The sequence below is a fragment of the Schistocerca cancellata genome, chromosome 3, assembly GCF_023864275.1.
Source record: "Schistocerca cancellata isolate TAMUIC-IGC-003103 chromosome 3, iqSchCanc2.1, whole genome shotgun sequence".
Classification (NCBI taxonomy): Eukaryota; Metazoa; Arthropoda; class Insecta; order Orthoptera; family Acrididae; genus Schistocerca; species Schistocerca cancellata.
Genome location: NC_064628.1, coordinates 790,966,670 through 790,977,638, shown reverse-complemented (window position 1 = coordinate 790,977,638; position 10,969 = coordinate 790,966,670). Strand labels below are relative to the sequence as shown.

Below are 10,969 nucleotides of genomic sequence, written 5' to 3'. Positions count from 1 at the left end.
CGCACCGCCTTCCAGGTGGGATACAAAAGTGGCGACGAGGCTACTTTTTTTTTTCCATCTCCTAGCATTTCCTATTTTTGCTCGGTACTGCTTTCTTATCGCGCTAGCCTCAGTACAGAACTTTCATTTGTGTAAACCAAGGCTTCGTCACAGGAACAGGCTTCGCTGTCCGATCTTGTAGGTTTTTAGGCTCAGCAAAAGACGCTGCTGCTTGCTGCCATAAATGGACTGGTCACACTACAAACTGCAGCTACTTCGGCGCCTCCGACGCCGACGCCACCGCCTGTACCGACGCCGTCACCGACGGCGCCGCCATTTCGTGCCTTCAGTCCTGACGTTGAACGCTGGCCAGAATACATCGCCCAGCTCGAGGCACACTTCGCAGCATACAACATACCAGGTACAGAGCGGCTTGCTTTTTCTCATTGCCAACGCGGGTGTTGTGTTGTACCGTGTGCTCGTGAAGCTGTTTCCCACCACCCGCCCAGAAACTTACGATGAAGTGATTGAAGCTTTGAACTCCCACTTCCGTGACAGTGTAAGTTTTAATGTGGTAGCTGCACACTACAAATTCCTTCGCCTCTAGGTGGCCCTACTCAGTCCAGTAAATTTTGATTAGCGGACCTTCAGGGACTAACTTCTGATTGTGACTAATTGCTCATGTGGACGCTCATATGCGGATATAATGATTAGAGACGCTAATGCGCAGAATGTGGCTGATCACCGCATCCGCGAACAAGTCCTCAGTTTTAAAAAGCCGTCTTTGGTCAGCAAGTCCACTACTTCCTGCAGATACATTAGACATGGCTACCTCCGCTTTCGACGTGACCCCGGGTGCCGGTTGTGTGTACTGTCAGCGCCAGCACTGCCAGCCACGCCTCGCTGATCGCGAGCACCTAAACAAGTTTCACGCCTGGCACCTGCTCAGAAACTGAAATCATGTCCGAACTGCTTTCGTGCCCACCCACGGGACAGTTGCCCATCCTGTCAAACACAGTGTTATTTTTGTAGTAGGAAGGCCGTGTGCAAGTTGTGTGCAGTAAGAGAAACACTAATTCACAACTTCTCTCCCGTTCGCGTGACTCGCGTGGGCGTCACCGCAACGGAAACCGCCACGATCATGATCCACATCAGCCTATGGACGCCAATGCCTTTTATTCAAAGCCTTCTGCTTCACGTGCGTCAACGGCTCGTCGTGAGGATCAAGTTTTGCCAGACACTTCCTCTTGAATTCAGCGCGATGCGACGAAACTGTCACTTTGCACATTTGTGGACCTTCTGTTCGCCTGCAGCTGGACACTGGTGCGTCTGTTTCTTTACTGAACAGATCGACGTATGACTTGCTTGGTTCGCCCCCGCTTCGTCGTTCACGTTCCACACTGACTGCATTTACTGCACAAGAAATCTCAGTGCTCGGCGTGTGCAGTTTGCAAGCCACGTATGGTGCAACAACCCGTACAGTGTCTTTCCATGTACCCCGCTCTAGTGATACTATGAACATATTTGGCATGGACGCATTTGAACTTTTTGGCCTCGCAATTCAGGACAATGTACTTTGTCTGCATGGTCTCTAGCGCTGATGCAGTGTTGCGCCCTATGCGATGATTTTGCTGAACTCTTCTCTGATGGCCTTGGTTGTGCCACGGACTTTGCAGCGCATGTTCTAGTTAAAGGCAATGCCGTGCCTGTTTTCCGGCGCGCACGCCCGGTACCGCACGCACTGCGCGACGCCGTAGCTGCTGAACTTACGCATTTGCACGACAGTGGCGTCATAGAACACGTTTCTGCATCGCCATGGGCTTCGCCTAAATTGTGTGTGAAGAAACCAAATGTCGTCTCCGTATCTGTGCTGGTTAATTCTACAGTAAATCCCCAGACAGTGGTAGCTACGTTTCCCTTACCGCGTCCTGAAGACATTTTTATAAGCTTGGTGCGGGAAAATTCTTCTCCACGATTGATTTGCGGGACGCATACTTTGATTCCGCTCGACGAACAGTCGCAGCGCTATTTTGTGATCAACATCCACCTTGGATTGTTCAAGTTTCGCCAACTTCCGTTCGGTTGTGCTCCGGCTCCTATTTTTCAGTCTTATTTGCAGCTGTTGTGTGCCACTGTCCTTGGTTGTGCCAATTATCTGGACGATATAGTTGTATCAGATCGCATCCCTGACTAACATTCGCAGAATTTGCGTGCCTTATTTACTGTACTTCTACAGGCAGGGTTGAAGTGTAACAGAGACAAGTCCAAATTTTTTCGAACTGAGATTCAGTATTTAGGATATATGATCAATGGACAGGGTATCCACCCCTCGCCGTCGTATCTCAGTGCGATTAGAGACTTGCCAACACCCAGGAACTTGAAAGAACTTCAGTCAGGGTTGGGCAAAATTACACGTTATATTCGGTTTATACTAAATGCGGTACAGATTACAGCGCCTTTGCCTCGCCTTCGGCGTAAGAACGTCCCTTTTGTTTGGTCTTCGAAATGTTGCGCTGCTTTCCACAAGCTCAAATCTGCTTTGTTGAGTGATCGCTGTTTGATTCCTTTCGATCCCTCCAAACCAGTTGTTTTGGTTGTCGATGCATCTTCGCACGGCATCGGAGCGGTTTTCTTGTATCGCATTAACTCTGTCGATCGCCCGATCGCTTTTGCGCGTAAGTTGCTCAATTCTGCCCAGCAAAAATTCTCAAATCGAGAAAGAAGCTTTAGATATTGTCTATGGAGTAACTAAGTTTCATGATTTTTTTTGTATGGTCGTAAGTTCTATTTGGTCACAGACCATAAGCCTCTGACGTTTCACCCGCCAGAGCCAGTTCAGGCCTAGACTGCCCAAAAGTTGCAACGTTGGTCCTTGCTTTTGTCTAACTACAATTAGGAAATTTTGTTTCGGCCTGCCTATAGGTCCTGACGAAGTGTTTGATTCTTCCGAATTGTGCTGCATGTTTACCGGAAAACCATCAGCTAATTCCTTATCTTGTGAATTGGTAGATTTTCGTCGCATTGCTACCGTGACAGCTGCCGATGCTTCTTTGCAGATTCTTTTGCAGTATATTCGTACTCAATGGCCTCACCCTGTTATCATGTTGCGCAAAGTAACGCCGTACAAGGGATCTCTAATCTGCATAACTTTTCTGTACACCACGGTGTTATCTTGTTACGAACTGAATGATCAGTCGCGTGTGGCTGTACCTGGTTCGTTACAGTCGGAAATTCTCCGATTGCTGCACTCTGGTCATTGGGGTACAGTGCAGACGAAGCAATTCGCGCGTCGTCACTGCACTTGGGTCGGCATTAATAAACACATTGAGAATTTGCTTGCTAATTGTAGCTCTTGCGCCGAGCATCAATCCAATGGTATTCGCCATCTGACCTCAGCCCCGTTCTACCCCCAGTGGAACGGCGAGGCTGAACGCTTTGTGCGTACGCTTAAGTCGCAGATGAGCAAGTTGCGTGCAACGCACTCTCGCGAGCGCACGCTCTGGACTTTCCTTGCTTCCTATCTCTCAGCCACGCGGCACATTGCCACGGCCATCGGTCGCTCCTGCAGCTACTGCACCCGCCGCCACGCGCTCCCCCTGGCTTGGCGTCACACGATTTGGTGTTCTATCGCGTTTTCTCTGGCAGGCTGCGCTGGCGCATTCTTCGCCAGCATGGCCATGCCTTATTTGTCATTTCTGGTCCCTCCGGCACTGTCAAGCGACACCGGAACCAGATCCGTTCGTGCCGTCCTCTGTTTTCTGCTGCTGGAAACCAGCAGCAACGGGAGCAAAACTCAAAAAAATAGGGGAAACCAAAAACAGAAGGAAAGCTTAAAAAACCACTATAGAAGGGTGTTGTTTGTCCCCAAAAAGAGCTTCAAATGACAGACGTCATCTCACTGGCACTAATAAACTCGAGAACGCGATCGGCTGAGCGCGTGTCATCTGCTAAAATTGACATATCAGGCGACAGCTGTAGACGGGCGCGTAACGGAGTCAAATAGGGGCACTAAAGTAAAAGGTGTCTTACCGTCCACAGCTGAGAGCAGTGGCGACAGAGTGGGGGAGGATCGCCACTTAAAAGATGTCGATGGCTAAAAAGACCCTATCTGGAGTCTAGTTAAAATTACCTCCTCCCGACGACGCGTTCGGGAGGAAGAGGTTCAAGCACAGGGAAGAGCTTTCACGTCCCGCAATTTATTATTGGGAAGAGCAACACGACGACATAAAACACTCGGTTGATCGGCGAAGGGAATCATGCGAATACCAGGCTGAAGAAGAGACTGCAGCCTTTAACCTATATCCGCCGCCTCATTTCCACAGATACTAACATGTCCTGGCTTCCAGAGGAACGAAGTTTTCAAGGACGTTTTAGGAAAGAGAACGTAGCAGTTGACGCACTGATTCCAGTCTTACTCCTCACGGCATTGGCTGTCTCATGCTGCAAGGTTATTTACACACAAATGAGAAGACATTGCTGCATGTGGCCAAGCACTATTCTGGTTGACGTAATTCGTGTGTAATATTTTCTGCAATGCCTCATTTTCTTTTGTTAAATGAAGCGAACTCTGTATCTAAAGCATTTGTCACCTTTTGTTCATTTTTGTCTCTGTGTGCTGTAAAGCAGAACTTTTTACAGTCTAGATAAGATCTGAATGTCTATGATAATTATTGATACATCTTTATTTATAATTTCAGGAGTGCCTGATGAGATAAAAAGGAGATTTTGTAAGGGAGTACCTCGACGTTGGAGACACTACTGTTCGGAGTGGACAAAGAATGAAGGTACTTAGTTTCATTTGTTGTTCTTGCTGAAGCTAGTTTATTTACAGTTAACAATGAACTCACCATTGGCAAAACATTCTGAATTAGTCCCTCATTTCAATCTACCTAAGGGAAGGTAACTATGAGAAAAAGATGGAATAACCAATTTATTTAAAGCACATGTTAACAAATTTTCAAGATACATGTACAAACTACTACATTTCAACACAGCTTTCAAATGTAATATGACACAAAAGACAGTAGGTGCAATTTCAGAGGGTTACTTTTTAAATGAAAAGATTTGACATGAGATGACTTATTACTTCTTTATTTATGCTTTACAGATTACTCACACCTGTAGCTGCTATGTAGCTCACCACATTAATCGATCACCACATTAATCGATCACCACATTAATCGACCACCACATTAATCGACCACCACATTAATCGACCACCACATTAATCGACCACCACATTAATCGACCACCACATTAATCGACCACCACATTAATCGACCACCACATTAATCGACCACCACATTAATCGACCACCACATTAATCGACCACCACATTAATCGACCACCACATTAATCGACCACCACATTAATCGACCACCACATTAATCGACCACCACATTAATCGACCACCACATTAATCGACCACCACATTAATCGACCACCACATTAATCGACCACCACATTAATCGACCACCACATTAATCGACCACCACATTAATCGACCACCACATTAATCGACCACCACATTAATCGACCACCACATTAATCGACCACCACATTAATCGACCACCACATTAATCGACCACCACATTAATCGACCACCACATTAATCGACCACCACATTAATCGACCACCACATTAATCGACCACCACATTAATCGACCACCACATTAATCGACCACCACATTAATCGACCACCACATTAATCGACCACCACATTAATCGACCACCACATTAATCGACCACCACATTAATCGACCACCACATTAATCGACCACCACATTAATCGACCACCACATTAATCGACCACCACATTAATCGATCACCACATTAATCGATCACCACATTAATCGATCACCACATTAATCGATCACCACATTAATCGATCACCACATTAATCGATCACCACATTAATCGATCACCTAATTAATCGATCACCACATTAATCGATCACCTAATTAATCGATCACCACATTAATCGATCACCACATTAATCGATCACCACATTAATCGATCACCACATTAATCGATCACCACATTAATCGATCACCACATTAATCGATCACCACATTAATCGATCACCACATTAATCGATCACCACATTAATCGATCACCACATTAATCGATCACCACATTAATCGATCACCACATTAATCGATCACCACATTAATCGATCACCACATTAATCGATCACCACATTAATCGATCACCACATTAATCGATCACCACATTAATCGATCACCACATTAATCGATCACCACATTAATCGATCACCACATTAATCGATCACCACATTAATCGACCACCACATTAATCGACCACCACATTAATCGACCACCACATTAATCGACCACCACATTAATCGACCACCACATTAATCGACCACCACATTAATCGACCACCACATTAATCGACCACCACATTAATCGACCACCACATTAATCGACCACCACATTAATCGACCACCACATTAATCGACCACCACATTAATCGACCACCACATTAATCGACCACCACATTAATCGACCACCACATTAATCGACCACCACATTAATCGACCACCACATTAATCGACCACCACATTAATCGACCACCACATTAATCGACCACCACATTAATCGACCACCACATTAATCGACCACCACATTAATCGACCACCACATTAATCGACCACCACATTAATCGACCACCACATTAATCGACCACCACATTAATCGACCACCACATTAATCGACCACCACATTAATCGACCACCACATTAATCGACCACCACATTAATCGACCACCACATTAATCGACCACCACATTAATCGACCACCACATTAATCGACCACCACATTAATCGATCACCACATTAATCGATCACCACATTAATCGATCACCACATTAATCGATCACCACATTAATCGATCACCACATTAATCATCACTGTCAGAAATTCTTCAAAACGACCCTTGTAGGCGCTTGTGGGACATGTTTGTAACACATGAGCTACTATCTGCCATCACACCCCACAGTCCAAAGACGGTAATGAAAATTTACCTCACTTGTGGAACATGTTTACACATCTTCCATGCACCATTCAAATCCACAAATTTCTCAGGGCTTGTCAAGTCCATGGATTTTCTTGTGGGTGCAAGACAGTTTCAGACATGTCAGAGAACACTTTTGTTGCTGACAGCATTTCTGTTTATTGGTGGCATTGAATTCATTTTCAGGAAGAAACCCGGCCATGATAAGAATTCTGATGTGTGTGTAGTAGAGCACTTTTTCACCTTATGTAATGATGTGGAATATGACCTGAGATAGGTAACCAATGTGTGGAAATATATTGTACAGACCTACTGACAGTGGATGCAGATCAGTTAAGATATATGTACATCTTTTTCACATATGTACTGTTCCACTAAATGGGCACACAGTTGATGTACTGTGCTATTGACTGAAGAGTGTTTGCTGACACTGCCTCACTAGACCACAGAGCTTGTTCAGAATGTTGTATGTGCTTTTGAGCTTTCCAGGTGTTGGTGTTAAGTGCTACTTACAAGGAAGTGTCTGTCCCAAGGTATTTTGGGTGCATGTTATGATACTCTCTCTCAAAATGTGCATCAAGGGCTCTGTGTGCCAGTCTGACAGGTGAAAATGTGCAACTTAAGTTTTGCTTACATTAGGTTGTAACCTTTTTTTGAAGTATTGGTTGAATATGGCTATATCAGAAGATGTTGGCCAGTCATCTGCATAGCCAAATTATATGGGCTGTATTGGAGAAATATCACATTCATTTAAATTAAACAAGAGATAAGCAAGGACTGATCTGTGTGGTAAGCCATTATGCAAAACTTCTGTTCCGATGCTGTCATTCCTTGTAGTCATAGCAAATATCTTTCCAACACTATGTTGTCAAATAGTTTCAGTGTCCATTTTCATGGAATAAGTTGTAATAATTCATGGCAGAAATCTAAAGCCAAGAAGCAGAGGCCATCAGATAATTCCAAAGATTCCTTGGCTAAAATCAAATGAGTCACTGTGTATGTTCTAATCCCACAAGAGAACACTATGTTGTGACGGACACAATGAACTTTATTAAGCCTTGACACAGCTTGTTGTAATAGATACACTGGCAATGGAGAGGTGCACAATAACAGCGAGGTAACACACACATCAAGGCAAATGTGACTGAGTTAGAGCTGACCAGTCCTGTCTCCAAAAGCTGTCAGCTGGCGAGTAGAGTGCACAAATGAGAGGCTCTGAGCATCTCCGAGTGTCAGCCTCTGGCTGTTGTTGAACTTCTAGCTGTAGCTGCTGACTTGTGTGATGCACATTACAACTGCTTACCCAGATTTTGGGCGTGGATCTGTGCAGGTAAATACAGTGGGCAGTTCAGTAATAAGATTATGCTCATCAGAATTGACTGGGGAAAAAAACCACTAATGGTTCAGGTATATCTGCCAATGTCACAATCTGATAAAGAGAGTGAAAGTATAGGACAAAATGTTTATGAAAGGAGTATGGAAATCTAATAACCGTGAGTGATTAGAATGTTGTAGTAGGGGATGTAATAGAAGGCAGAATTTTAGAACAGTATGAACTTGGCAATGGGAGTGACAAAGTAAAAAAAAAAACAGATTCAATTGTTCTGTAAGTTTATTATTAATTATGAATATACTATTCGAAAATTAATAGAGGTGGTACATTTCGAAAAGTTGTAGAGTCTTGAGAAGATTCTAGCTGGATTACATCATTTTGAGACCTTTTTCAAAATCTGATATTGGATTGCAAGGTATACCCAGGAGCAGATATAGAGTCATATCACAATTTAGTAATTATGTTAGTAATGATGAAGAATAGACTGAAGCTTATGAGAATTATCCAGAACTATTGGTGGTGAAGGAAGTGGGGTACTTGGAAGAATGTGTGTGTTTGAAGTTCTCTGAAGCAGTAAATACTGTGGTAATGAATACTGCAATAGGCAGGTCAGTTGAAGAGGAAGGGATTTATCTGAAAAGGATAATCACAGAAGTTGAACAGGCCAATGTAAGTATGCACAAGGTGACTAAAGAAACATTGTGTTACAGAGGAAATACTGAAATTGATTTGTTAATTAAGGAAATAAAAATGTGCAGTAAGAGATAGAAATACATCATTATAAGTCATTTAAGTGTAAAATAAATAGGAAAGCAGAAAAGCCAAAGTGAAATGACTGCAGAAAAAAATGTGAAGAAAACAAAAGTGAAATAGTCATTGGTAGGACTATTGAGCATATAAAAAAGTCAAAGCAACCTTTGGTGAAATTAAACCAAAGGAACAAACATTAAGAGTGCAAAAGTAGTTTCACTGTTGAAGTCAGAGTATTGAGCTGATAGGTGCAAAGTGTGCATTAAGCCATCTATGTGGGGTACAATTTGTCTGATGACATGATAGAAGAGGAGTTAGAAGGCATTGGTTATCCAATGAAGATTAAGAGTTAAACAAAGTATTTGGAGACGTGCAATCAAATAATGCTGGAGGCACAGTTAACATTTCTTCATAAGTCATAAAAGACTGGGGGGCGTGGGGGAGCATTGTAAATTTGGAAGGACTACATAATTGTATAGATGTCAAGTATTGTGGGAAAACCAGAAAAGGACAGAATCAAAGTGTTAGAGATGTGGTTCTACATAGGAATGTTGAAAATCAGTGGCCCAAATTATAAGAAATGAAGAGTTTAACCACAGAAACAATGACAAGAAGGGACAAAATGACAGGCCACATGTTAAGAGAGCAAAGAGTATCTTCCATCATACCTGGGGGAGCTACAGAGGAAACAACTTCAGGAGAAGGGAGAGAATAGAGTAGTCCCGAAAATAATTGAGTGTGTTACACTGTGAGGTGAAGTAGTTGGGATAGAGTAGTTCAGGATGGGCCACAACAAACCAGTCAGAAGATTGATGAACTCTTCTGGATCATGTACAACAAATTTGATAAGAGAAAACTTTTACTGTAAATCTTTAGATAAAATACCTAGCCCCTTAATTTAAACCAAGGGAGAATACCACATTCTTATGGCATCCTGTTATACAATAATGTCTTGCTTCATGTGTCTCATTAAATCAAGTGATTCTGAGTGAATTAGATCGTTGAATTAGACTACTTTTCATTATATTTGTTTTGCTTTTGTTGTTCATCTTATAATCTCTTTAAAGAGATTTATTTAACTGCTCTCCCAAGTGATTTTCCATCTCACAGAATTAAAATTCATTCAAAAACCTCAATGTTTTCCTTTCATCTTCTTTTTCAAACTTGTTCATTATACAGACTGAATAGCATTGTGGCTCTCTCTCTCCTCCCATACACTGTCCCCCTTCCGTTCTTTTCAACACTTGTGTCTGGAGTGTGGCATCTGTACAATTTTGAAATAACATTTTTCTCCAGGTACACAGTGTCAAATTGAACACCTGTTAGCCATCTAAATTGCCAAATTGTTATTTTACCGAGAATACTGTTTTGGTGATATTGTGCATGGGGGCTGAAGATGGCACAATATGTGTTGGAAGATTCCCATGTCTGATCCAGTCAGAACAAAGGCCAATATTCAATGACTGTATCAAATATCTACAGGTGCCAGCGATCACTTGAAACATCACCTGCTGGCTGTTCAGTTGTACAGATTGGAAAGTCCGTACTGAAAATCCAAGGCCCACAACCATCTGTGAGCAGATGGATGTATACAAAACACATGGAGTGGAAGATTCTAGAGTTCAAATCCTCCATTTGTGTGTTTGTATGTGACATTCTGTATGTGGCTAATTTTTGTGCATTAAAACTGAAGGCCTACTCATTGTTCTTCACTACAGTATGTCCATTTGCCCTATTCTCTGAGTAGTGAGTCATGTTTATTTGTTAGTAAATATATCCATTTAAAATTGGACCTCCCCTCCCACCCACCTGTAGCTCTGTAAAATATTCTGCATGCCTCCATTATTGTGGTCAAGGCCTCAGAGATGAGCAC

At 42.9% G+C, this 10,969-nt stretch overlaps 1 long non-coding RNA gene across 1 annotated transcript in view; it reads left to right on the top strand.

The window, feature by feature from the left end:
- Nucleotides 1–287: 287 nt before the first annotated feature.
- LOC126177061 (uncharacterized) overlaps nucleotides 288–10,969 on the top strand; it is a 28,248-nt gene continuing 17,566 nt past the window's right edge. The window contains exon 1 of the long non-coding RNA XR_007535740.1: nucleotides 288–400. This is a non-coding gene — a long non-coding RNA (uncharacterized LOC126177061). The remainder of the gene's footprint in view (nucleotides 401–10,969) is intronic.